General features: G+C 40.4%; 1 long non-coding RNA gene across 1 annotated transcript in view; it reads right to left on the bottom strand.

Moving 5' to 3' along the window:
• Window positions 1-24,677, bottom strand: part of LOC125459111 (uncharacterized) — a 127,076-nt gene that overhangs the window by 97,793 nt on the left and 4,606 nt on the right. The window contains exon 2 of the long non-coding RNA XR_007248964.1: window positions 11,050-11,094. This is a non-coding gene — a long non-coding RNA (uncharacterized LOC125459111). The remainder of the gene's footprint in view (window positions 1-11,049; window positions 11,095-24,677) is intronic.

Genomic DNA, 24,677 nt, shown 5'->3' with positions numbered 1-24,677 from the left:
TGTGTTTATTTGTTCCCTGGTTAATGCCTCCTTCTGGTTATGAGCTGGTGACAAATAGTATCATTGAAAGTGTGCCTCCCAATTCCAATACTCCAGCCCACGCAGAAATGTTTTAATCAGTCTTACAGTCCACAATCCATCACAAAGCTTACACTTAAGAACCTAAAACTCTGACTTTGATATTTAGAAATCTAGGGGGTGCAATTCACAATACAATGATGAGAAGATTTGTGAATACTTTATTGTTACTTGCACCTTGTGCATTGTGATTTTTAAATCTGAGAGCAATTACAATTGTTATTCATCAAGTGCCACGCAAAGGGAAAAAACAGTGAAACGTACAGTCTGATTTTTTAGTTTTAGTCTTTTTTTTCTGACATCTAAGAGGTCGGGACCAATTTAGACATAATCCAAAAGGATCAGAGTCTCACTTTACATGCTGTCTAAGCTCACTCTCCCTTACCGTGCAAAATTGGATACATCTAAGAATGTCTTAACAGAACCCAAACCGTTTTCAAAGCTTGAGTTAAGTTAAATTTATCTTTTTTTTCTCTTTTAAGTGTTGGATTTGGCAAAATAATATAGAACTGGTGTGCTCAGGGACAAAAAAAAAACAAACAGCAAGAGAGATGGAGGAGGTGGATTCAATCTGATTGGCTCATTACTCCAAGTAGGGGAAAGATGCGGTCCAGTTGAGACAAAAATCTCAATGTGAAAGCATACAGATGAGGCTGATGGACATGCTCATTGATATGTTGAGTGTGCCTAACAGTTACCCTTCTGTCCATGACAATGAGAGTAGAAGATATCCCAAACCAAGATGGCAGAGAGGAGGGTACAGAGCTCCATCTCCTTGGAGATCCATTGGCAATGCCTTTGTTGCGCCCACACCTGTATTTGTAAATGCCAGATATTGAAGATGAATTGCTCATCAATCTATGTCATTAAGAATTTTGTTTTAATTACGTTTATTTTCCTTGCAATTTTCCGTTCAGAAATTTTCTTTACTTAATATTAACTAAAGTTTTAAAACTTCATATGCTTCAGAATTATCTTTCTCTTTCTGCTGAAAAAGAAATCCAGTGTTTAAAACTTGTTGAAGTAATTGAAGAAAAAGCAAAACTTCTTCATTTTAAAGATGGAGGAAAAGATTATTAACATGTGACGTGTTTGCCTTCCTCTTAATGAGCCTCATGCCTTTTTTAGTTACATATATATAAAAAATATATATTATATGTACATATATTTATATGATTCATGTCTTTTTAGCCTTTTGTCAGTGAGATTTGCACCATCTTAAACTGGAAAAAAGTTCTGCCACTCATAGAATCCAATCCCTACAGCATGGAAACAGGTCATTTGACCCATCAAGTCCACACTGACCCTCCGAAGGGCATCCCACCCAAACCCCACCCCTACCCTATCCCTGCATTTCCCACCCTAGTTACTACATGCAATTTAGCATGGCCAATTCAACTAACCTGCTCATCTTTGGACTGTGAGAGGAAACCACACAGATAAATCCCACGCAGGCACAGGGAAAACATGCAAACTTCACGCAGAAGTCGCCCAAGCGTGGAATTGAACCTGGGTCCCTGGTTCTATGAGGCAGTCGTGCTGGCCACTGAACCACCATGCCACTGATTTGAGGCCATTTTCAAATGAGAACAAAAAATAATTTTTACACTTAAATATTTTTTTAAAATAATCTTTTATTCTGGATAATGAAAAAGTCAAATTATTTGAAATATATGTTTTGATTTAATGAAGTTTTTAATGAATGATCTGTTCTCCACTATTTTCTTATCCAGTTTTTCCGGACAATGTGAAAAGATTGCAAATGATGCTCGTTTACTAAATATAGTGATTTAAGTCTTCTTTCAGCTTCCTAGAATCTTTCTAATTTACCGTAGGAACTTTCAACCTTCCTCTAAAGGCCTTAACTTACATTGTGTGTCTGATATAAACTACCAGTCCTTGACAAATGGCATGTATCTTTGATAAAACCCTTTGTGATCTGCACAAGCTTTTCAGTTTATTCCATTACTTCTAGCTGTTTTGAGCTTCCACTCATATGTTTAACTGCTGCTTTATAGGATCTGACTAGCTCTATGTTCTTTCAAACTACTCAGTATTTATAGTTTTGTTCTCAGTTTTTTGTACTTGAATGTTTCCTTCTTTCCTCTCCTTGAATGGAGCTGGATTTCTTCAGAAGACTACCATTGTGAGTATGTTATATGAAACAGTGGTGTCCATCTGCTGGGGCAAGGGTATATGTTTTTAACATTTCTACTGGAGCTCTTTGAGACGACTTGGATAAATTTATTGCCTACAATCTTTGCTTTTGGTATAAGATTGCTTTTCAGCGGAGAGATTGGCGTTGGGGTATGGAATAAATTTGTTACATTGTATGTCATAGCTAGTATATTGCTTGAACTAAATGCTAGTCTCTTGTGAGACCTCTGGCTAACCTTAAGAGTACTTCAGACTAATTACAAACTATGATTGTTGTACTTGGAGTTAACATTAAAACAGCATCTTACAGAAGGGTTGCAAACTAATTAGCACCTCCCAAGAACAGTTCTTTATACCCTGATGGAATTAACTTATTGCATGATGTCAATTACCTGCTTCCAGTTATACAGGGCACAGCACTCAAGAGCAATGAGTTGACTGAGCCAACTGCCCTGTCATTAAGCCATTGCTACAATGACAATGAACACTGCTGTGGCTGAAGCCATTGGTCACGATTCCAATTAAACCGTGTGTGGAATATCCAAAACAGAACAGTTCCTTAGTCATGTGTGAAATCTTGCATTCACATTACACATAAATGACAGTTTATCTTATCTAGTCATCCATACAGTGGGACATGAAGGTCTTTGACGAGAAGGCTATGGAATGCCACTCCATAGACTTTTGTCGTTGAGCTCTTATTCCAAAGTAAACAGCAGAATTCAACCTGCACAAATATCTAGAAGGATCTAAGCATTGCAGCTTCTGATGCTATGCCTCATTGAGGTAACATACAGGAAATCAAGCCATGCTTTTCCAAGAGTCCAGGTTTCTGCTCTTAATAAAAAAAGCTATTTATTACAAATAAATTATTCCAGCTACATGTAAATAAATTACAGTCAGCATAAAGATCTATTAGGTAAACCACTAACATCTTTATACAGTTCCCTCCTTGACATTTTTGAAGGTATTTGATTTATAAATTAAAAGTCACATCTTATAGCAACAGGAAAGGAAAAATAAATTGGCTGACTTCAGGCTTGAGATGCTTTTTTACGACAGAGCAAAGAGCTAGCTTGTGCTTTGCAGAAATCTGATTGTTTTGACTGCCTTATTCTTGTCTCCAAGCTGTTCAGCCATGTGAGACTCAATCAAGCTATTATTTACAAGCAGAAGACCTTTGTCATCAATAACTTGTCACTGGCCCACAGACCAATCAGCTGCCTGTTGTCAGCCAAATCTCCTTTATGCACCTTTTGCCTATAGCTCGTCTGCAAACCAGGCTTCCTTCCTGCTTAAACATGCAGCTGTGTAAACAGCACCTAGAATGACTGTCAAATTATTTGCAATGTTTGGTTTGTACAAATGTGCTTCCTTATTTCAGTTCATAATTAAAAAATACATTAACGTGAAAAGATATAGCCTTAATACTGATGAATACAACCAGATCATTATTATAAATCTGTCCATTTATTACATCCTTCAAATAAGGATGGAAAGCAATACAGTTGTTTTTGTGGATTAATTTTCAGGATCAGCCTGATAATCCAGGGCATCTCCAAATCTTCCTATTCTTTACCTTCTTTCATTTCTTGTTTCCCCAATTAGTTCTGAGTTCCCACACATTCTCATCCAACACTTTCATTTAAATCATCATCTCCCTGCATTATCCCCTAAGCCTGGGGCTCAGCTTAGCCAAGTGATCCATTTTGATGCATTGTCCCCTGATAGATACAGAGTGTTGGTATCCAGGGAACATCCCCTCTCCTGCAGTAACTGTTGTCTTCCAATGCAGTGTTTTCTTTCATCTCCTTATTTTGTTCAATTGCCTCCTGTTACAATTATTGTGCCCAGTGGTGGCCCCTGATATCCCAACTCAAATTCGATTAGTGATAATGGGAACTGCAGATGCTGGAGAATTCCAAGATAATGAAATGTGAGGCTGGATGAACACAGCAGGCACAGCAGCATCTCAGGAGCACAAAAGCTGACGTTTCGGGCCTAGACCCTTCATCAGAGAGGGGGATGGGGTGAGGGTTCTGGAATAAATAGGGAGAGAGGGGGAGGCGGACCAAAGATGGAGAGAAAAGAAGATAGGTGGAGAGGAGAGTATAGGTGGGGAGGTAGGGAGGGGATAGGTCAGTCCAGGGAAGATGGACAGGTCAAGGAGGAGGGATGAGGTTAGTAGGTAGGAGATGGAGGTGTAGCTTGGGGTGGGAGGAAGAGATGGGTGAGAGGAAGAACAGGTTAGGGAGGCAGAGACAGGTTGGACTGGTTTTGGGATGCAGTGGGTGGGGGGGAAGAGCTGGGCTGGTTGATTAACCTTCCCCCAGGAATGATTGATCTCAACACAGCTCCATAACTAACATCCCACCAATCCCTAAAACTGATTGAACTGGTTGTAATGAGAATGATAGGGAGACCCTGAGTCTGGCTGCCCCAGGCTGCTGACTGACTGTGTTCAAGCCACATGACACACATCCTTCTCTGTGGAATGCCTTCCTGTGACTGACTATGACAGAACTTTGACTGGTGAGAATTCCCCCTTTCCTTGATTGAGTTTTACTTCCCTTAGGCTCTGAGACATGGCCATTTCATTGAAGCACCCACATTATGTTTTCCACATAAGCTGCTGGGACACATTGGAAGAGTGACATTGATGTAGAATGCTGCAGCACAGCAAAGTGTCCACATCCCTGACTGATCGCTCGTAACTATCGCCCCAAGCTACCAGACTCTCCACCTGCACTAAAAGGCAAGGTAAGATAGAATTATTGGGAAACTGCCTGCAAGTTTAGAAAGAAAAGAACAAAGTGCAAAAAATGCCAGGGAGAAATACTGTGAGCATCCAAGTGTGCACAAATTGAGTAAGCACTCAGCAAAGATCCCCAAGGTGTAGCCAACATCCTTGCACATTAAATGGCCTGGCAGTAATATGACAATTAAAGATGCCATTGAAATGCATAGTGTAGCATTAATGTGGATAACTTTATTCTAAATGAGTCATAAATGTGTTATGATGATGTGGTGAGTCTCGTGCATGTCCAATGCCAACATCTGTGGCTTGGATGTGCAGATAGTCATTGTCCATGGAATGTACCCATATTTGATGTCCGTGGCTACTGGCCAAGTTGCAGAACTAATGGAGCAAGTGGCAGGTTCATGTCACTGGGTACCTGCTTTAACTTTTACATTGGGAATTGTTTAGCTTCTCTCCCGCATATGGGAGGAGTGCAAACCACATATAAATGAGATGAGATCAGATACTAAGACACACAAATCATGATTTTCTCACGTTGTTACCAAAATCTTGGATAGCAAAAACATCTGACTTACAATGTTGGCAGTCTGATTTTCACTTTCACTTCAAACTGGATCTTATTTATTGAGGATTTCCTTAAGGTTGATTTAACATGTGGTCAGGTGATAATTGCTGTCATTTTTACATTTAGCCTTGTGGAAAACATTACAATCCATGAAAGTCCCAGGCATTAAAATGAGGTGGTGCAAGTTGAAAATTGATACCCTTATCTCTAATGTGACAATACCCAGTTATTTAGCCTTTTGGAATGTCCTCCTGAAACTGCAATAGGTTTTGATACATGAATCCCTATATTTTTCTTCCACCCATACTCAAGAATGTATACTCACCCTCCATCTTGTCAGATAGCCTCGCTTCTTTTTGCAGTTTGCCTTATCTCAATCCTCAAAGACATGAAAAGATTTCCTTGTGTTCTATGCAGTCCAGATGATTAATTTTAATATCTACTTAATCATCCCTTGATTGGCTTCGCTGGGTGTAGTCACCAGTTTTAGCCATGCGACACTCTTTTGCATATTCCTATGAGCTTGGATACTTTCAGAACAGGTCATTTTGATAGCCATTTTAGTGTCCCAGTTCATTTAGAACAGTTTTTCTCTTAATCCCAAAGTCTAAGGATTTTAAGTTAGTCAAGATTTTGAAAATAAATGGTCTGTATTATATGTCACTGGGTCTGGATCATACCTTCAAAGTATAAATGGCAACTCCAAAATGTGTGAGAAACATCCAACTCACTGAACTAAATTTTAAATTGCATAAAGTAATGTTTTGACATAAACACCATGTATCAACACTTCCACACAGGCAGGTAATAAGGACACTCAGAGCACCAAATACTTATTGGCATACTTCCTTGGCAGAGCTTCGACAGGCTTAATCGCCACTGTGTTTGGGGAGTTGTTTACATAGCAAAAATGTAGCTGAAATAATAATCTAGAGAGCATGCCCCACGCACAAGGATTCAAATCCCACCATAGCAGCTGACGGAATATAAATTCAATTCATCAACATGGAATTGAAAGCTAATCTCAGCTATGATTACTATGACAACCATCACTGAGTATCATAAACAAAAACTGATCTGCTTACTATTTCCATGCAGGAAGGGAAATTTCCCATCCTTATCTGGTGTGGCCCACTGGTGACAGGGGAATTAGTAGCTCTCTTGGCTGGTTTGTGATTTAGACCGACATAAACATTGTGGGTTCAATTTCCACTCTGACTGAGAATGGTCTGAAGGACTCCCCTTCTCAATGTCTCTCTTCAGCTGAAGAGAGGCGGCCTGCATCTTAAGCCACCATCTGTCATCTCCCTCTACTGAGAAAGCAGGCTACTATGATTGTGGCAACATTATCTTTAAAAGTGACCACACATCCACAGCAGTAAGGTTGGCTCTTATATGCCCTCTGAAATTACCTACAAAGCCATTCAGTTCCAGGTGATTAAGGATGGGCAACAAAAGTTGGTACTGCTTGCTAGGCCCACATCCTAGGAAAGACAAAAGGGTTCATGTTTTTGCTTCATGACTCTGGTCAATGGGTGTCGCTCATCTGCAACCCAACATGTTGCAGTGAAATGTTTAAAGCAGTTTGGAGATACCTGATTATGTCAACTGTGGCTTAGCTGCTTGCAACCTTATCCCTGAGCTAGAAGTTCATAAACTGAGCCAAACTCCAGCACATCAGCGACCAAACCGAGACTGACGCATTAGTGCTGCTTGATTAATGATGCCATGTTTTAAAAGTGGCATTGAAACAGAACTCTCTATGGCCACTCAGATGGTAGCAAATGGTCACAAATCATGATTTTAAAATAAAACAAAATCTAGAGTTCTCTACAGCATTCTGGCCAATGCTTACCTCTCACTCAACATCTTTTAAAAAAGTGATCTGTTCAATTGTGGGAGCTTGCTGCGTGCAGATTGATTAAGATATTTCTTTATGTTACAAAGTAACCCTATATCAAGAAACAAAATGTGCTTCATTGTGGGGCTAGAGGAACAGAGCTGGCCAGGCAACATCAGATGTACAGGAAAAGCATGAACTTTCCTGCTCCTCTGATGCTGCCTGGCCTGCTGTGTTCCTCCAGCTCCACACTGCGTTATCTCTGATAACATCTGCAGTTCTGACTATCTCAAAATGTACTTCATTGCCCGTAATGAATTTTAGATGGTACTTAAGTTGTGAAAGGTTGCTGTATAAAGCGAATTCTTCATTTCCTGGCTCATTGTTAATCGCACTGGTTATAACCACCCACTCCCAGCCCCAAATGTTAAAATCCAGTTTGTTGCTTCATTATTCGGCATTCATTTGGTTGTCAAATGGTTACTCAATTAAATCTTTACAGACTGGGAGAAAGAGTACTGGGATGATAATTTAAAATGACGAGCTATTTATCTTCATTGACCTGATAATGGTTTAAAAGCCCACGAGGAGCAGGGATCTTTTATTGCAAAACCTCAGCATCTCTGACCTCAGGAAGAAGAAAATGCGCTCATGTCAGCAATATCACTCAGACTCATTTTCTATTCTACACTGTGCCTGAAGCTGGAACACAAGCTTGCCTGTAGATGCCCCACAGGGGCTGCAAGTGTAAAATTAGATCCAAAAGCAAACATTCCATCTTAGTGACTTTTTAATGCATGAATCATTCTAATTTTAAGAGCTGCAGTGCTTGTGCTCCCCTCGACTCATTCTCTCTTCTGGCAAGAAAAATTTTTGCTCAGTCTATTTTAGCAGAAATGAGCTAAAGGAATAGCATCACGTTTTCACGTAAAACAATAAGCTAAAAAAAGGAGCTAGAAGAATTAATTATAATGTCAATGAACACAAGGCATTTATATGCAAAATTTGAATCTCACCAAAAGTTGCAGTAATAGTATGCATTCATTTATTTAATAGGATATTAATTGATTGTTTCAAGAAGTTTATTTATAAGTTCTTTCAAAATGTAAATATTTCCTAATCAACCAATTCAGAGGTACTATTACACACTTCTGGAAATGGGAAGACTTGAGCATAGGCCTCCTCTATTAGAGGTCGTGACTTTACCCCAACATCACAAGATCCCTAATTTTTCAATTGACTTCCAGCATTTTGATCTCGTTTCAAATGAAATTGTAAAGAATACAATACACAGTGACATTTTCTAAAGTTTGTAGCATTAGTGATGTGATCATCTTATAATCCTTTCTAATGTCAGCAAATACACATATATCTGGAAAAATAAATTGAAAATGCTGTTGCAATACTTGTGATTTGTTTTACAATGATAATTATGTTCCTCAGTACTCCTTACATTAGTGCTTTAATTCTCATAATTTATCATTGCTTCTCCAATGAAGTAAATACAGATGAGGCAAAACCTCTTCCAGTGCAATGTCAAAAAAACTGAACTCATTCCTGCTGGATTCCACAAACATCCATGCAACAGTAAGTAGCTGCCACCAGAGATTTAGTCCGGAATTGTAGCAACTTGCAATACAATTTTAACCTTCGTTGTTCAACTGTAGTGGAACAGTGGAAGCAAATAAAACAAGATTCCACTCATTTCCTGTCCATTCCCAATGTTTAACTCTGCACACTTATCCAATTGTCTTATTAAGAATCAGGTACAAATTAGAACTCTGAAACACATGAGACCCCCTAATTGGCATTTTAATTCATTAGTGAGCAAGATGAATTCTTTCAGTAGCCACAGAAACCTGCATTTGTATAGTGTCATCAGATGGAGTGGGGCAAATGTAATATCAACATTAACTCCTTCAGAACCAGTATCTCAGCTAGCACTTGCTTATTCATAAATTGGCTTAAAGCTGCCAACACACAGTGAGAAAATCACAACAAGCCCTATTTGTTTTCACAGGAGAATCTAATAAATTGCTATCTCTTTTCTGAAGCCCTTTTGCATAGATAGCAAATTCATCAAAATTAATTTATTGCCCAACAGCTGGTTATTCATTTGAGGTTTTGCCACCTATGCGGGCTGTAAACCAAGTGCTTACAAACACTGATAATTTGAAGTCTATGTGGTTTTCGTGTGCATAGCTACTCTGCAACATTGAACATGACAGGACTGACCTTTTTTAGTGGATTTGGTGTCTCTGTGTAATTTCAAACTGTTGCCCTCTCACAGAACATGCCGAATAAATTGCCAAACTTAGTACTGAATTTGAAGTTAAACAATATTAGTGAGCAGCAGGAAACTGAATTAGTAGATGGCAAAGATGGAACATGTCAGTGTTCCATAATAAAATGAACATCATCTATAAACTCCAGCTGCCTTTTAAATCAACAATGATTTTTGATTAAATTGTTACTTCTAATTAGCTACATTTCTTTGGCTGCTGAATGCATAACCTGAAATTGAAGGTTGTAACCACTGTTACTGATTTTTAGCAGTTCATTTGGGCAATGTTCCTTTGCTCACCGTTCTAACCGAAGCATTAACTTGTACACAATAGCAAATTAATATTGTAAGGAAAAGAGGGATGTTGCATGAAGCCTGTGAAAGTCAACTAACAACACCTGTGACAACTTGCAGGTTTAAATTGTTAGCAGTTTGCAAGGTGCATTTGTAATGGGTAGGCTCTGACAGTATGACAGATTCTTTGGAAGTAACGGCAGTTCTTAATGTCATGCCTCTGATCAATGTTTATTAGTTAGCAGAATTTAATAATGCCTCCTTGATGTTGTGAGTTGTGAATCTACTCTAAAAGCTAGAAATGGAGCAGTGCTGACAGGAGCGAGCATGTTCTGTGAGTGGGCTACAGTATGAAATTATGCAGAGACACCAAATCCACTAAAAAAGGTCAGTCCTGTCATGTTCAATGTTGCAGAGTAGCTATGCACACGAAAACCACATAGACTTCAAACTGTCAGTGTTTGTAAGCACTTAGTTTACAGCCTGCATAAGTGGCAAAACCTCAAATTTGTACTTGGTCATTGTCTGTGCCAAGTGATGGATGTTGACTGAATAAAGAAAGTTAATCAGCTTTCTAGCTAAACTGTAATGCAAACCTTCGGAACAAATGAGAAGAAGAAAACTGAAAGAACTGCAGATGCTGTAAATCAGGAACAAAAACAGAAACTGAGCTTTGCCAGCAGCAGGTCTGGCAGCATCTGAGAAGAAAATAATTAGTATTAATGTTGCGGGTCTGGTGACCCCTTCCTAAGAACGGTTCTTTTCTTCACAGATGCTGCCAGACCTGCTGAGCTTTTCTAGCAATTTTTTTGCTTTATTCCTGAGAAAAAGAAAATACTGGAAAAACTTGGCAACTCAACAAAAAAATAAATATTCGAGGTGAAGTTATAATCACCTTTTGACAAAGAGTAATATCAAACTCAAAATGTTAACTCTGTTTCCCTCTCCACAGATGCTGCCAGACCTGTGAGTTTCTGTAGCACTTTCTGCTTATTTTATTTTGGATTTCCAGCATCCAAATATTTTATTTTTATATAGATTTGTAAGTTTTTTTTAATGTTTGCTCTTACCTTACTATTTCCATGTACCTTTGGAAGAAGTTGTTTGAAATTTTACTGCAAAACAAAAGTGATGAAGTGGAATTTAATGCATAAAACAATGGAAATGTTGGAATTTTATCCATTATTGACTAAAGGGGCATGAAACAGGTGAGCTGTGATTGTATAGTTCCTTTCAATTCAGCTTCTAGAATTAAACATTACATTCAGGCATCTGAATTCACTTATAAATATCTCAATTATAGTTTTGATACCAGTTTGGCAACATCACCAACTTCAGACTTGCACAGCTGGCAACCCCAAGATCTAATTCTGCTCTACACCACCATCTCTTCAAGCAAAACAGTTTAAAGCCTGAACACACAAATGTTTGTCATTTAAATGCCAGTATCATTTTTAATACTGGCACCCAGCCAACAAGAGAATCAACTTTTTGCTACCACATGAAAATTTGATTTTGCATCAAGTGCAATTGTATTACAACAATGCAAAACTGAGCATAACCAGCTTGTCTCAGCCTTTTCACAATCTAATTTAAATTGACAGCACTGTAATTTAACTTGCCCAAGAAAAGAAAATCATCATCAGTATCCAAACACTCTGACCGGCGATTGCCTGGTGAGGCAGAATTTCCACCTCAGCATGCTCCTTTACCCTGCCACTGCTCCTCCTACCAGAGATGGCATCCTGATTTGTGGGGACTGGTTACTTAAATAGTAGAAACAGGCAACTGAAAACTAGAAGAATGTGATCGAGTCCCCATCCCACATTGCACCTTTCACATAATTAACACACCATGTTCTCAAATGCAGAGCATAAAGCCTTCTCCATTTATTCAGTTGTGGTGAGATATGTCTTCTCCCCAGTAGAGGTGTGTTATTGTTCGCTCAGACTCCCATTGGCTATAGCAACATGCACGTTGTCATCCGGATTGACGGATACCAATGGTGAAGACTCCGATTTTCATCACATGGCTGATTAAGAATTTCTACCATTCTGACCTACTTGTCATGAATGTCCATTGGAAAGAATATGCAGATAGATATTCAACTTATTTGTTTCTGTATAAACCTTCTTCCTTGATCACTAAGTCCTAGGGTCAATCTACAGCAAACTTTATATTAACTGGCACATATGGGACCAGGAGCAGGCCAGTTAATCAAATATTTTCGTTGGTCAAGTGGTCCGTATAACCAATGAAAAAAATACACCCAATGCAATAGAAACATAATAATACAGCAGGTATACGTATCACTGTTATACTTTATTTACAGCATGTCACTTTAAATAATAATGCAACTTTGCCTTAAATTAAACTTACCAGCGGAGAGCCTTCTTGCTCCTCAACTGACTCGTCAGACATCATGGAGATTGCAATAATGCAATAAACCTCCAGTATTTCATGCATTTCATTTTTACCAGTTAATCTGGTTCATAGCGTGCTGGCTAAAACAAAGTGTGCTGACACCCAAAACGTCTAGTGACACTGTCCAAAATTCTGTTTCTACCTCGACAATATGCATTGATATTTGAAGACACAATGGATACTTCATCAGCTCTCAATGGATATAGGTAACATTGGGCCTGTCACAAAGGCTGTCAGTCAAATTCTTGGCAAGGTACAGAATGGCCCAAGAATGTCCAAAGGCATCGAGGTGAAGTGACTGAAATGGGTGGAGGAAATGCCTGCCCTCATAGGTTGAAATCTTAGCGGACAACTCGAGAACACCACAAACCAAGTAGATGAGCAAATTATTGCAGATGCTGGAATCTGTACTGGGAAAAAAATTCTGGAAATCCCAACCGGTCTAGCAGCATCCGTGGAAAGAGATCAAGCTAATTTTTCGAGTCTAGATGACGCTTCATCAAAGCTGACCTGAATTGGGGATGAAACAGCAGTTATGCAACTGCTCACCTGAACCAAAGACCCACTGCCCACTATGGACAGGACCAATGTCATATCCAAGATTCCCAGCAAAGACTGTGGCAAACATTACATCGGAATGACAAGAAGGAAATTAACAACAAGGGTATACAAACACAAGTTGGCTACCAAAAGACACGACAAATACTAACTCAACTCTATCCAAGTGGATAAGGAGAACCACCAAATCATTTGAGACAATGCCAAGATCCCAGGACAAGTAAAGCAGAGACAGGCACGCGAATTCCTAGAGGCCTGGTACTCCACGAAGAAAGACATCACCAAACACATAGAACTTGACCCCATGTACGCTCCATTGCGACAGAAAACCGGAAGTGAGGTAATCCAGATCAACAGACTCCAGAGTTTAAATAGCAGGTGGGAAAACACAATGGAGCTTCATCGGAGGCTGCACTGATGATGTTACCCAGCAGGGTAATAAAACATATGCAAAACAACGAACCAGCTCGGTGAGCCGACCAACATTGATGCAACAGTGTGGGGGTGGAGTCCGCGGGGAGTTAGTGCAGATTAAGTGTTCAGAATGTGAGAATTGCAGAACAGCTGTGCATCTAACTGTTAAACTGGAAAGAACAGATGGTCCCATTGGAGTGGAGAGTGGATAAACCCAGTAGATCTGGGACCAAATTACAAAACACTTACCAGAACTTTGTTAGGATTTCACCATTTTGCTGAGGCTATGGAATCTCCTTCTCCCTATCAAATATTTCTGGTCTATATTAGACTAATCGACCCAATCTCTAAATCTTTGTTACAGTCTCTGGAGGCTAGTGTATCATTCTTCAGATAAGGATGCCAAAAGTGGATGTAATTTTTTTACAGAGATAGTAGGAATTGCTGATGCTGGAGAATCTGAGATAACACGGTGTAGAGCTGGATGACCACAGCAGGCCAAGCAGCATCAGAGGAGCAGGAAAGCTTGACATTTCAGGCTGGGACATTTCTTCAGAAATACTTCTGAAGAAGGGTCCTGACCCAAACCGTCAACCTTTCCTGCTTCCCTGCTGCTGCTTGGCCTGTTGTGTTCATCCAGCTTCCACTGTCTTATCTCAGTCTATGTAAATTGATAGGTTTACCACACCCCTGGTTAATTGCCACACGACTTCTTCAATCTACTACTTTTGCAATAAAGGCTTACATTTGATTTCCAATTTCCTATTACCTGCATATTAACACTGTGTAGTGTGCACAAGGACCCTCTGCATACCAACGTTTCCTCCTGATGAAGCAGGTGATAATCATTTGGGAAAAACAGAAAGCCAGTAATTCTACAGGAATAATTGCATTACCTCTTCGGAGATGACAGAATAATTGATGGTACTTCTGCGACTATATGTTATATCTGCGACCTTCTTATGAAACAAACTGGCAGACCCCACATATGATGTCCCTGTGCTATACTTGGAAGGAGTCAACAGTTGAAAAGAATGCGAGTTTCTAGTTATACTGTGATATAATTGTCTTTGTGAATGTATAGTTCGGTCTTAAGCATGAGAGATGTATGTAGCATGAGATGTATGTAGCAGAACCTGATTTGGGAGAAGGGCTAAACATGTTTCTGACAGCATGGTGGACCCTTCTTTACGTTTTCATGGTATGTGAGTGCTATTTGTGATTCATTCCGAATTGACCTTTAGCTAAATATCTTGTATGGCCATTTTAGAGGGCAGTTAAGTATCAACCACATTATTGTAGGTCTGGACTCACATGTAGGCTAGATGAGGTAAGGATGTCAGATTTCCTTTCCTAAAGGGTATCAGTGAACTAGATGGGTTTTTATTGAAATCGTTGGTAGTTTTGTAGCACTATTACTGAGACTAGCTCTATTTACCTGAATTTAAATTCCACCAATTGCCAAGGTGGGATTTGACCCTGGGTCCACACACATTAGCTTGGCCCTCTGAATTATAGCCTCGTGACATTAACATTACACACCACCTCCCTTTACACCTACAATTTTTCATGTGCCACATCCAGTAATTTAGGATTACTGAATTACATCACCACAGTGGCCGCAGGCTAGGAAAATGTGTTGTATTGACTTACTTTTAAGTAAAGACAACCATGATGTCCCTGCAGTTTTTTTCTCAATGTCTGTGTCAGCTTTAATAGATAAACATTTCCTACTACAAAGTGCCTCTGCAACAATATAGGTCAAGTCCAATTTAAGTGTCCGCTCTAACCTTAGTCAATGAGCCCAGCTCCTGATTTGAGGACATTAGCACTCTCTCACTTGATTTTACCCTGCAGCAATTTTTGATGTGTTGCCCTTTCTTATCACTGCTGTGTTTCTCACTTGGCTGCTTCCAAAATTGTGCCTCATTGCAGCAACAATTTTGAAGATGATATTGATTCAGCCAAGTCAATCACAATAGCTTTTTTGCATATTAACAGCAAGATGGTAAATTAAAGTGTTAAAAATGAATAATTTGTAAGGTGGGTGGATAGCCCTGTTCCTGAATTTGAGCATGAAATACACTTCTTTGGAAGTTCATTGGATTTTCTGTCATAATCTTAAATTGCTAGAAAATACCATGGGTTCCATTCAACACATCCACTCCATCCTATATGATTAACTTCTGAGATATGTGCTGGCCTAGGACTGGGGAAGTCAAAGCTAGAGAGCTGAGTTTTAAGGTAAGAATTTAACAGGGACCTGAGGGGCAACATTTTCATACAGAGGGTCATGCATGTATGGAATGGGCTGCCGGAGGAAGTGGTGGAGGCTGGTACAATTACAACAATTAAAAGATGTTTGAATAGTGACATGAATAGGAAGCGTTTGGATGTATATGGGCCACATGCAAGTAAGTTGGACTAATTCAGTTGGTGAAGATTTGCCAGTATGAATGAGTTGGACCGAAGAGTCTGTTTCCATGCTGTGTGACTCTACAACTCTATGATTCTATGCTGACCAGGTATCCTCAACTGAACTCGTCACGTTTGCCTGCATTTGGCCCATATCCCACTAAATCTTTCCGATTCATGTACATGTCCAAATGTCTTTTAAATGTTGTAATGGTACCCACCTCTACCAATTCCTCTGGCACCTCATTTCATGCACACGCCACTCTATGTGTGAAAAAGCTGCACCCCAGATCTCTTTTAAATCTTTCCCCTCTCCCCTTAAACCTATGCCCTCCTGTTTTGGACTCCCCTAGCCTTGGAAAAAGACATTTGCTATTCATGTCATCGATACATCTCATGATTTTATAAACTTGTACAAGGTCACCCCCTCAGCATTTGATGCTCCAGCCTACTCAACCTCTCCTTATAATTCAAACCCTCCATCCTTGAATATCTTTTCCTGTACCCTTTTGTATTTTGACATCATCCTTCATACAGCAGGAGCAACAGAATTGTATGCAGTATTCTAAAAGTGGCCTCACCAATGTCTTGCAGAGCCGTAACATGGCATCCAAACTTCAATACTCAATGCCCAGCCCAATAAAGGTAAGCATGCTAAATGTCTTCTTCACCATCTTGTCAACCTGTGATGTCATTCTCAAGGAACTATGCACCTGCATCCCTAGGTCTCAACAATACTCCCCAGGGGCCTACGTGAACTATCCTGGTTAGCCTTAACAACATATAACAGCTCGCATTTATCTAAATTATATGCCATCTGTCACCATTTGGCCCATTGGTCCAGTTGATCAAGGTCTCGTTGTACCCTGAGATAACCCCATGGATTTTTCTCAGAAGGCCATCAAGATGAAAGAGCCAACACATTAGGTAGCGTTCAGGCTCTTGAGCCTGTCTGTTCCAGGTTGCCCATATCCTTTGCTCACTCTCCTTTTTCACCTTTCTCTTTTCTCTTTACTCATTTCTTCATCACCTGATGTCATGGGGAAACCGGAGCAGCATGGCCTGGTTGTCTACTGTAGCAGTGGCGGTGTCCAGAGCAAAAACTCTTGGCCACAGGAGGCCTGGGTCGTGGACTCGGTGGGCCTTCTGCTGCGATGGTGGTGGTGCCTGGAGCAGGGGCTGTTGGCAGCAGCAGCATGTCACTGTGGTAGACAATGTTCATTATATCCTTTTCCATATATGTAATAATGAATAACCCATAACCATCTACACAGTCGACTATACCACCAATTTTGGTGTCATCTGCAAATTTACTAACCATGCTTCCTTTGTGCAGTTCTGAAGAATTGGACATGCTATTGGCACAACGGTTGGGCACGTGATTGATAGTGAGAAGGAAAGCATCAGGAAGTTATCAACAGTCTCATCAGATCGGCAGAAAAATGGCAAATGGGGTTGAAACCAAAGAAATGTGAGATGATCCATTTCGAGAGGACAAAGAAAGAAAAGGAATATAAAAACAAAAGGGAGAATATCGAGAGCTGTCAAGGAAATAAGAGTGGCATTCACACCCACAGATCCTTGGAGGTAGCCAGAAACTTAAGGTCTTTGAGAAGACATATAGAATCCTTTCCTTTGTTAGCAAAGGCTTAGAATATAGGGGCAGAGAGATATATAAAACACACATGATGCTACAATGTGCATGGCTACAGTTCTAGGCATCTCACTACAAAAAAGGTGCAATTGCATGAGAGGACATTTACAAGAATGATACGAGGATGGGAAAATGACAAAATACAGAGAAAGGACACTAGAATAGTAGGGTTTATTTTCCTTGGAAGGGGAGGAGATTTGATTGAGGAGAACAGATTTGTGGGACCTATTTCCTACAGTCAAGGGATTGGGGACATAATCATTGTGCTAAAGCGATTGGTTGAAGAATTAGAAGGAAAATGAAGGAAATATTATTCAACAAAAGGGTGACAGGGAGCTGGAATTTACTGCCTGAGACAGAACTCTCAGTTAATTTACTATATGTCTGGATATGCATCTGAAGTCCAATTAGCCCAAGGGAGATATAGCACGAGGCAGGCAGCTTCATTTTTCAATACATACGGACGTGATGGGCAGACTGACCTCCATCTGTGCTGCACATAGTCCTGTTTTTTCTAAATTTCTCAAAATCTGAGAAAGGTAAATATGCAGGAATGTGAGGAGAGACCAGGGGAATGGAAGTATGTGATATGTTGTGCTGGATGACCAGCGTGAACACTATGGGTTGAATGGTTTCCATCTCTGCTGTGATGATTGTATGATGCAGCACAAAAACAGCATCTACAAATTATTTGAAAATATTAGAAGAAGGGCCATTTGAACTTGATGGACGTAAACTTTTAGTTTACTGAATGAGGTGGCCCATGGCAAAACCTGAGACAGTCAGGTGAGAGATCTGGTAAGGATGCCAGATGCATTTTGTTCCATCATCTATGTTTTTCACCAGTGGCAAGGGAGGCTTCTTGTGAAGCATCAGTGAGTTGCCATTTAAGGGGCATTATCACTTCTTCAGCACCTTGTGGACAGTCCACCTCACATCCTTAACATTCAGTTTTGTATCTTACCAAACCTGTCTAGCAAGATTGAGTTTTCTCAATGTCTATGTGGAAACTTGGCCAGGTACTCGTAAATTCAGCTTGTTGCTTGCTCCAAAGGACGTACATATTAGATGTTAGGGAATCAACATATCGGGGCACACCCCACGGGCACTTCCCTCATGTAACTCAAGCACCTGGACATAGTTATCCGATATGTGCCAAACTCTGTGAACCATCACGGTACATCTCTGATCCAATCACAGGACACTTCTGTACTTCAGTGTCTCACTCTGGGTTGTACTGGCCACTCTCATCATGTAGTTGCAGCAAGGACATTGTGTTCACAGTTCCATACCCACCTCATGTACTGACCAGATTGCAAACATGACCTCTCCATTACTGTCTTAGTGCTCACTCACTTTGACACTACCTGGGTGCTGATCGCATGCCAAACATATAACCATAGAATCATAGATTCCTTACTGTATATTCAGTCAACGAATCTGTATTGATCCTCGGAAGATTATCCCACCCAGACCAACACCCCATCCTATCCTTCTAACCCTGCATTTCCCATGGCCAATCTGCCTAACCTGTACATCTTTAGACTGTAGGAGAAAACTGGAGCTCCCAGAGGAATCCCATACAGACACAGGGAGATTCCACTTGGACTTGTCCTTTTGCACTTTGTCCCCTCAGCTAGTGATATGAAGATTGTATTACATCTGGCTTCCCTTGCCATTTATCTCACACTCACATTAGTGAGAGTATTAAAGCATGAGCCTTATTGGAAGGTGGGTACAGCAGCAGAGGTAGAGACGGAGGTATTGGAGAGAATATGATGGTGCTTACATTGGCAGAGTGGAGAAAGTTACGGACATTGTCCTTTCAGTCATGAACAATTTTCCAGATGACTGAGACTGTTTTAACCTGAGTGGCATTCTTAGACCAAGTTGACATGATGTATTTTTGTAGCCTTCACTGCTGGTTCTGGACAAAGAGCCAATCAGCACCACTCTGCCCATCAGGATCTCCAGGCCCCAGCCCTCAAAGCACAATTTCAATTTCTCCCACTTTGCACATCCAGGGCAAATGACAAGACTGGCACATGGCAATTCTAGGCTGACCACTTTTGGCTCGGCATGCAATGGGCTTATCAATGGTGTGGGCACAATAAATTTATCATGGCTAATTACATTATGGCAGAGGTAATTATCATATCTTTTCTCATATGAAAAGTCCAGTGTTCTAGAGGATATGCCAAAACTGGCAAGCTCTCATTTATTGTATGGAACTTGGACACCATGAGAAGGTGGTGGTGCTGGTGGATATTTTTAGTTGCTCCAGTCCTTGTGCTTGTTATGCTTCTATTAATGTGTAAGACAGGGAACCAGCACAGCACTTTGATCCAGTGGTCAGGAAGGTCCCATGCCCTGGTTGGTGAATGCCTTACAGGGGTAGTAGAATATTTCAATTTTTTTGTCCCTGGATGTGAAAGTTAGGTAATTGAAATTTGTTGTTGAATTAAGCATGCCCTGTATGTAATATTTTGCTGCAGTCACACTGCACTGGTTGTCCACATAATGAATAGGGAATCTGTAACACATGGTGCTGAATGAAAATTGTACAACACAGAATGCTTTTGAGTCTTGTTGGTTACACCAGGTACAATATGTCAAAAAGTACATTTCCCTAAGCAGGGTATTCTGCCTCAATGTAGTTCTTAAACTGGCTAATGGAGACCAAAGAAGTTATAACTAAACGTCCTACCTATGCATGAAGAACTACAGTAACTTTGAACGCAGTGCAAATAACTACTCTCACCACAGCTCTCATCTTTTGTATACACCTTAAGTGTCATCCATTTTGCTGTGTTCTGCTACTTTGTTTAAAGCACTAGCTCACAATGTAACTTGCTGTATAACTTTCACCCATGCCAGTCACTGCATATTTTGAATGGTCTTACTGCTTAGGTCATCCAGTGAGGTCTGCAATTAAATTGCTATTTTGCTCTCAGCATATCTAAACTTACAGCTTGCCGTCCTGATTAAACTTTTAGTTCAAACATTTTGTTTACCCATTTCTTTGGATATCTAATTTCTGTTTGTACAATGAACTGAAGGCAGATTGTAAGGCATGGCAATGGTGAATGAATTATACAATATCAATGATGCACTTGCTTGACTTATTCTGCCGTGATGTTTGTTGCTTGAATGTCTAGAGCCTCTCTGAGCTGTTTGTGCTTTACTGCTAATTAAATGATTAGCATTAGTCAAGAGTTTTTCGGACCGCAGTAAACACCTGTCACATGGATCTTCGACAAAGGACATGCATTGGTGAAAATTCCCTTTGCTGCATTTACTCTGGGTTGTGAATTTTTGAGACAGAGCCTATCTGATTTGCAAAAAGGGATGACATAAATACCAGATGGTTACTACTACTTGCATGACACTGGGAAAAGCAATCGCCTGATTATTCCCTCTGATCTGACATATAACAGCGTAGTCATGGTAATCATTCTGCTGGCAGATATAGAGGGCAGTTAATGACCCAGATATTCTGATGGCCAGAGAGTTGTTAGGAGAGAGTAGGCTGGAATTATATGTCGGGGCCGTGCAGTATCAAATGACCTATATTCTTTGGGGATTGCCAACGAAATTGAACCTTCTGATGAGCTAATCCCTGTGTCTGGAACACGCAAAATTAATTCATTAAAATCAGAGGGCAGTTTGGTGGCTCAGTGATTAGCAGTGCTGCCTCACAGTATCAGGGACCCAGGTTTGATTCCAGCCTCAGTTAACTGTTTGTGTGAAGTTTCCACATTCTCTCTGTGTCTGTGCACGTTTCCTCTCACAGCCCAAAGATGTGCAGGTTCAGTAGATGGGCCATGCTCACTAGCCCTGTAGTGTCTAAGGATGTGTAGGCTAGTTGCATTAGCCATGGGAAATGCAGGGTTTCAGGGATAGGGGAGGGGGATGGGTCTGGGTGGGATCATCTTCAAAGGGTTGGTGTGGACTCGATGGCCGATGGCCTACTTCCACACAGTAGGAGTTCTATAATTCTATGAAGGATACCGGCTCATTTAAGCTTCATGGTTGTCCAGGAATAGTTAAAGATAACAGTCTGACTTCCAACTGATTATCAACCTGACCCTTATTACCATACCTCATAACTCACTATTGAAGCCCCACACCACCAAAACTATTAACAAAAACAGAAATTGCTGAGCAAGCTCAGAAGTAGGTAGTATGTGTGGAGACAAGTCAGAGTTAACATTTTAGGTCAAGTGACCTTTCCTCAGAACCCCATTAAACTCTACTGCCCTTTATCCCTTACACTTTCCAGACTCTAACCACCAGACATGTCCAGAACTCTTATTCCACTGATCCATTTGGACCACACTGGCCAACTCTGCCAGAGCCGATGACCACCATTGAAATGAGACCTCTATCCCTCTTAGCCTGACTAGGGATGAACAACCTCCAGCCAGCTGATCTGGCCCTCCCAGAATCAACAATATTGGCCAGGCACTTGAAATGACAATTCTGCCCCTGACAGGAACTGCCAATTCCCCAGACTCAATCTGATGCTCCACCATATTGGCCTAATCAGTCTGCAGATTCAACTCCTGCTCCACCAGTTGGACAATTCTAAATCTAACAACCCCTCCCAGCTATCGGATCTAACACTTATTACCTGAGTGAAAACATCCCCTAGGACCAAAGCCCAACCCCAGACCTAAATGTTCTTTTTGGCTGGATTCCCACTATCCCAGTCCCCGCTCCCACCAACAGCATCCCCCTCCACCGCCCCCCAGCACATCCTGGATACAACACCCCCAGCTCTGCCAGCTCCCAATCAGATATGACTCTACTGAAATCTCTGCCCCCAACCATCTGCCCCTCTCCTAGCCGCTCAGACCTGAACTCTCTCAAATGAATATAATCGTTCCTCCCCCACCAGGTTATTGCTCTCCCTCCACACTCAATCAGTTCCCTGCCATCTGGTGGAGAAGACATCGTGGAACCCATACCCACTCTTCCTCTAAGTATTCATTCACTTACCTGGTATGCTACTGACCTTACCCACCTGGCACACTACTCTCCTCACCCACTTGGCACACACTTTATATTACATACTTACCATTTCACAGCATGTGTCAAAGTGTGTGGATGTGTGTTTAAGTCACAGAACATGGTACACACAGCCTGCAAAAAGGGCATGTGTTTTTTATGCCAAACCTCTCCACTGCTAAGTTCCTGGACATTTTTGTAAAGGTAGTGGGTAATTTTCAAACCAATCAAGGTCAGAAATAAACTTTCCGATTGGCATTTCAAGGCCAATGTAATATGGTCTGTTCAGTAAAGAACAGAAAAATACACTCAGTAACTATAAATTAGCATAAAGCATCAAATATAAAGTCAGCTTAATGAACAATTTGACTCCATAATTAAAGATAAAATGATTGAATTATTTAGATATTCTCAGGTAAAACAGGTGAAGCCAGCATGAATTGTAGTAGACAAGCTTATGTTCATCAAACTTAAGGGAGCTTCCTATTCTTGAGGAAATTGTCAACAAAGTCAATATGAATTAAAGAAAGCAGTAGATGTAGGAACATTACGAAAGACATTTGAAAAACTCTCTACCAGAACTTGTGTAATAAATTTTCAGATTTATGGTCAAGAAGGAAACCATCCAAAAGATGTGCTCATACCTAACCTGCAGCAAGTCCTAACACACGCTTCCCCTATTTGGCAGCTTTGGAATTGTTTTGGAATGGTTTGGTCTGAGAATTAAGAAGTCTAGACATAACAAACATTTGAATGAGGGCTTCAGGAGTGGATGAGCTGAGGTATGGGTCAGAGTTGGAGGATGCTACAGATTTGGATATATTAAAAACAAAAATGTTGTGCACTGATACAGAGGTGGAAAAGATTTTATTCTTCATACAACATGCATTAACATATCCCTCATTTCCTGCTTTTCTTTTGAAGAACTCTTTCATGGGATGTAGGCGTTGGTGGCCAGGCCAGCATTTAATGACCATCCCAAGTTGTCCCTGGGAAGATAGTGGTGAGTTACCTTCTTAAACCATTGTAGCCTATTGGATGTATAGACACAGAGAAGGGAGTTCTAGCACCTTGTCCCGCCAACATTTCATGCAATGATCTGCAATATGTTTAAGACTGGCACCTTTCCTCATTAGACTATATACTACCACGCTATACAAAACAAACCCTGTAACTTAAAAAGAGAATGAGGGCAACAGATGTGACTAATGGCTCACATAGAACATGAGTCTGAAAATCCATCATATAATGCTGGAGGGTGTCATGTTCCTTGAGGTGTTTTTTTGGAGATTACTAATCTAGCAAAGTGAAAGTTGTTCCATTACACCCCTGGCTCGTGCCTTGCAGATAGTCAACAGCTATTGGGCAGACAGGAAGTGAGTTACTCGCACCAAAAATCCAAGATAGAGGATGGGAAAAGATTGTGGGTGTAAGAGCTGCTCCTTTTTTGAGGTATTTTCAGTGTTGGAGCTGATTTCCTCAAATTCTAGAAGCTGTAATTACGGTTTTATAAGCTGTCACATTTTTTTAGAACTTTGGGGAAGAAAATATTAAAACTATGGCACTTTAAAAAGAAGGAAGAGGGTCAAAGGTAGTGAGGCAATATGAAGTGAGCCAAACGGAAAAAAAAAATGTGCACAGCTGTCTGACCCAGCAGTGAATCTGCATAGCTGACTGCCTCTGATGTTTGATTTCGATTATCTCTGGACATTGGATATTTTTTAAGAAAAAGAATAAGAAAAAAATTACAACATTTTAAATGCAGCTGGATGTATATATGAATAGGAAGGGTTTCAAGGGTTTTGGGCCAAATGCTGGCCAATGGGACTAAATGTATGTAGGATAAGTGGTTGGCATGGACAAGTTGAATCAAAGGGTCTGTTTCCATGCTGCACATCTCTACAACTCTATGATTCTAAAACTACCTGTATCTGGTCTTCTCTTGTATCTATTTCATTCATATGGCTGGTTCTATTCAGTTTCTCAATAATGATAAGCTCCAGATGTTGATTTTGGGGATTCAACAAGACAAATGTCAATTAATAGGGATATGGTTAGATTCTCTCTGGTTTGAGATGATTATTGCCTCACACTTGTGTGACATGCATGTTACTTGCTGTTGTCAGATCAAGCCCGGATGTATTTCAAATCTTTCTGCAGATAGACAAAAGTAACTTCAGTATCTGAAGAGTCATGAATGGTGCTGAATATTCTGTGAGCATC

Source organism: Stegostoma tigrinum, chromosome 17 (assembly GCF_030684315.1).
Source record: "Stegostoma tigrinum isolate sSteTig4 chromosome 17, sSteTig4.hap1, whole genome shotgun sequence".
Lineage (NCBI taxonomy): Eukaryota > Metazoa > Chordata > Chondrichthyes > Orectolobiformes > Stegostomatidae > Stegostoma > Stegostoma tigrinum.
Note: the sequence above shows the minus strand (reverse complement) of the source record. Positions and strands in the feature narration are given on the sequence as shown.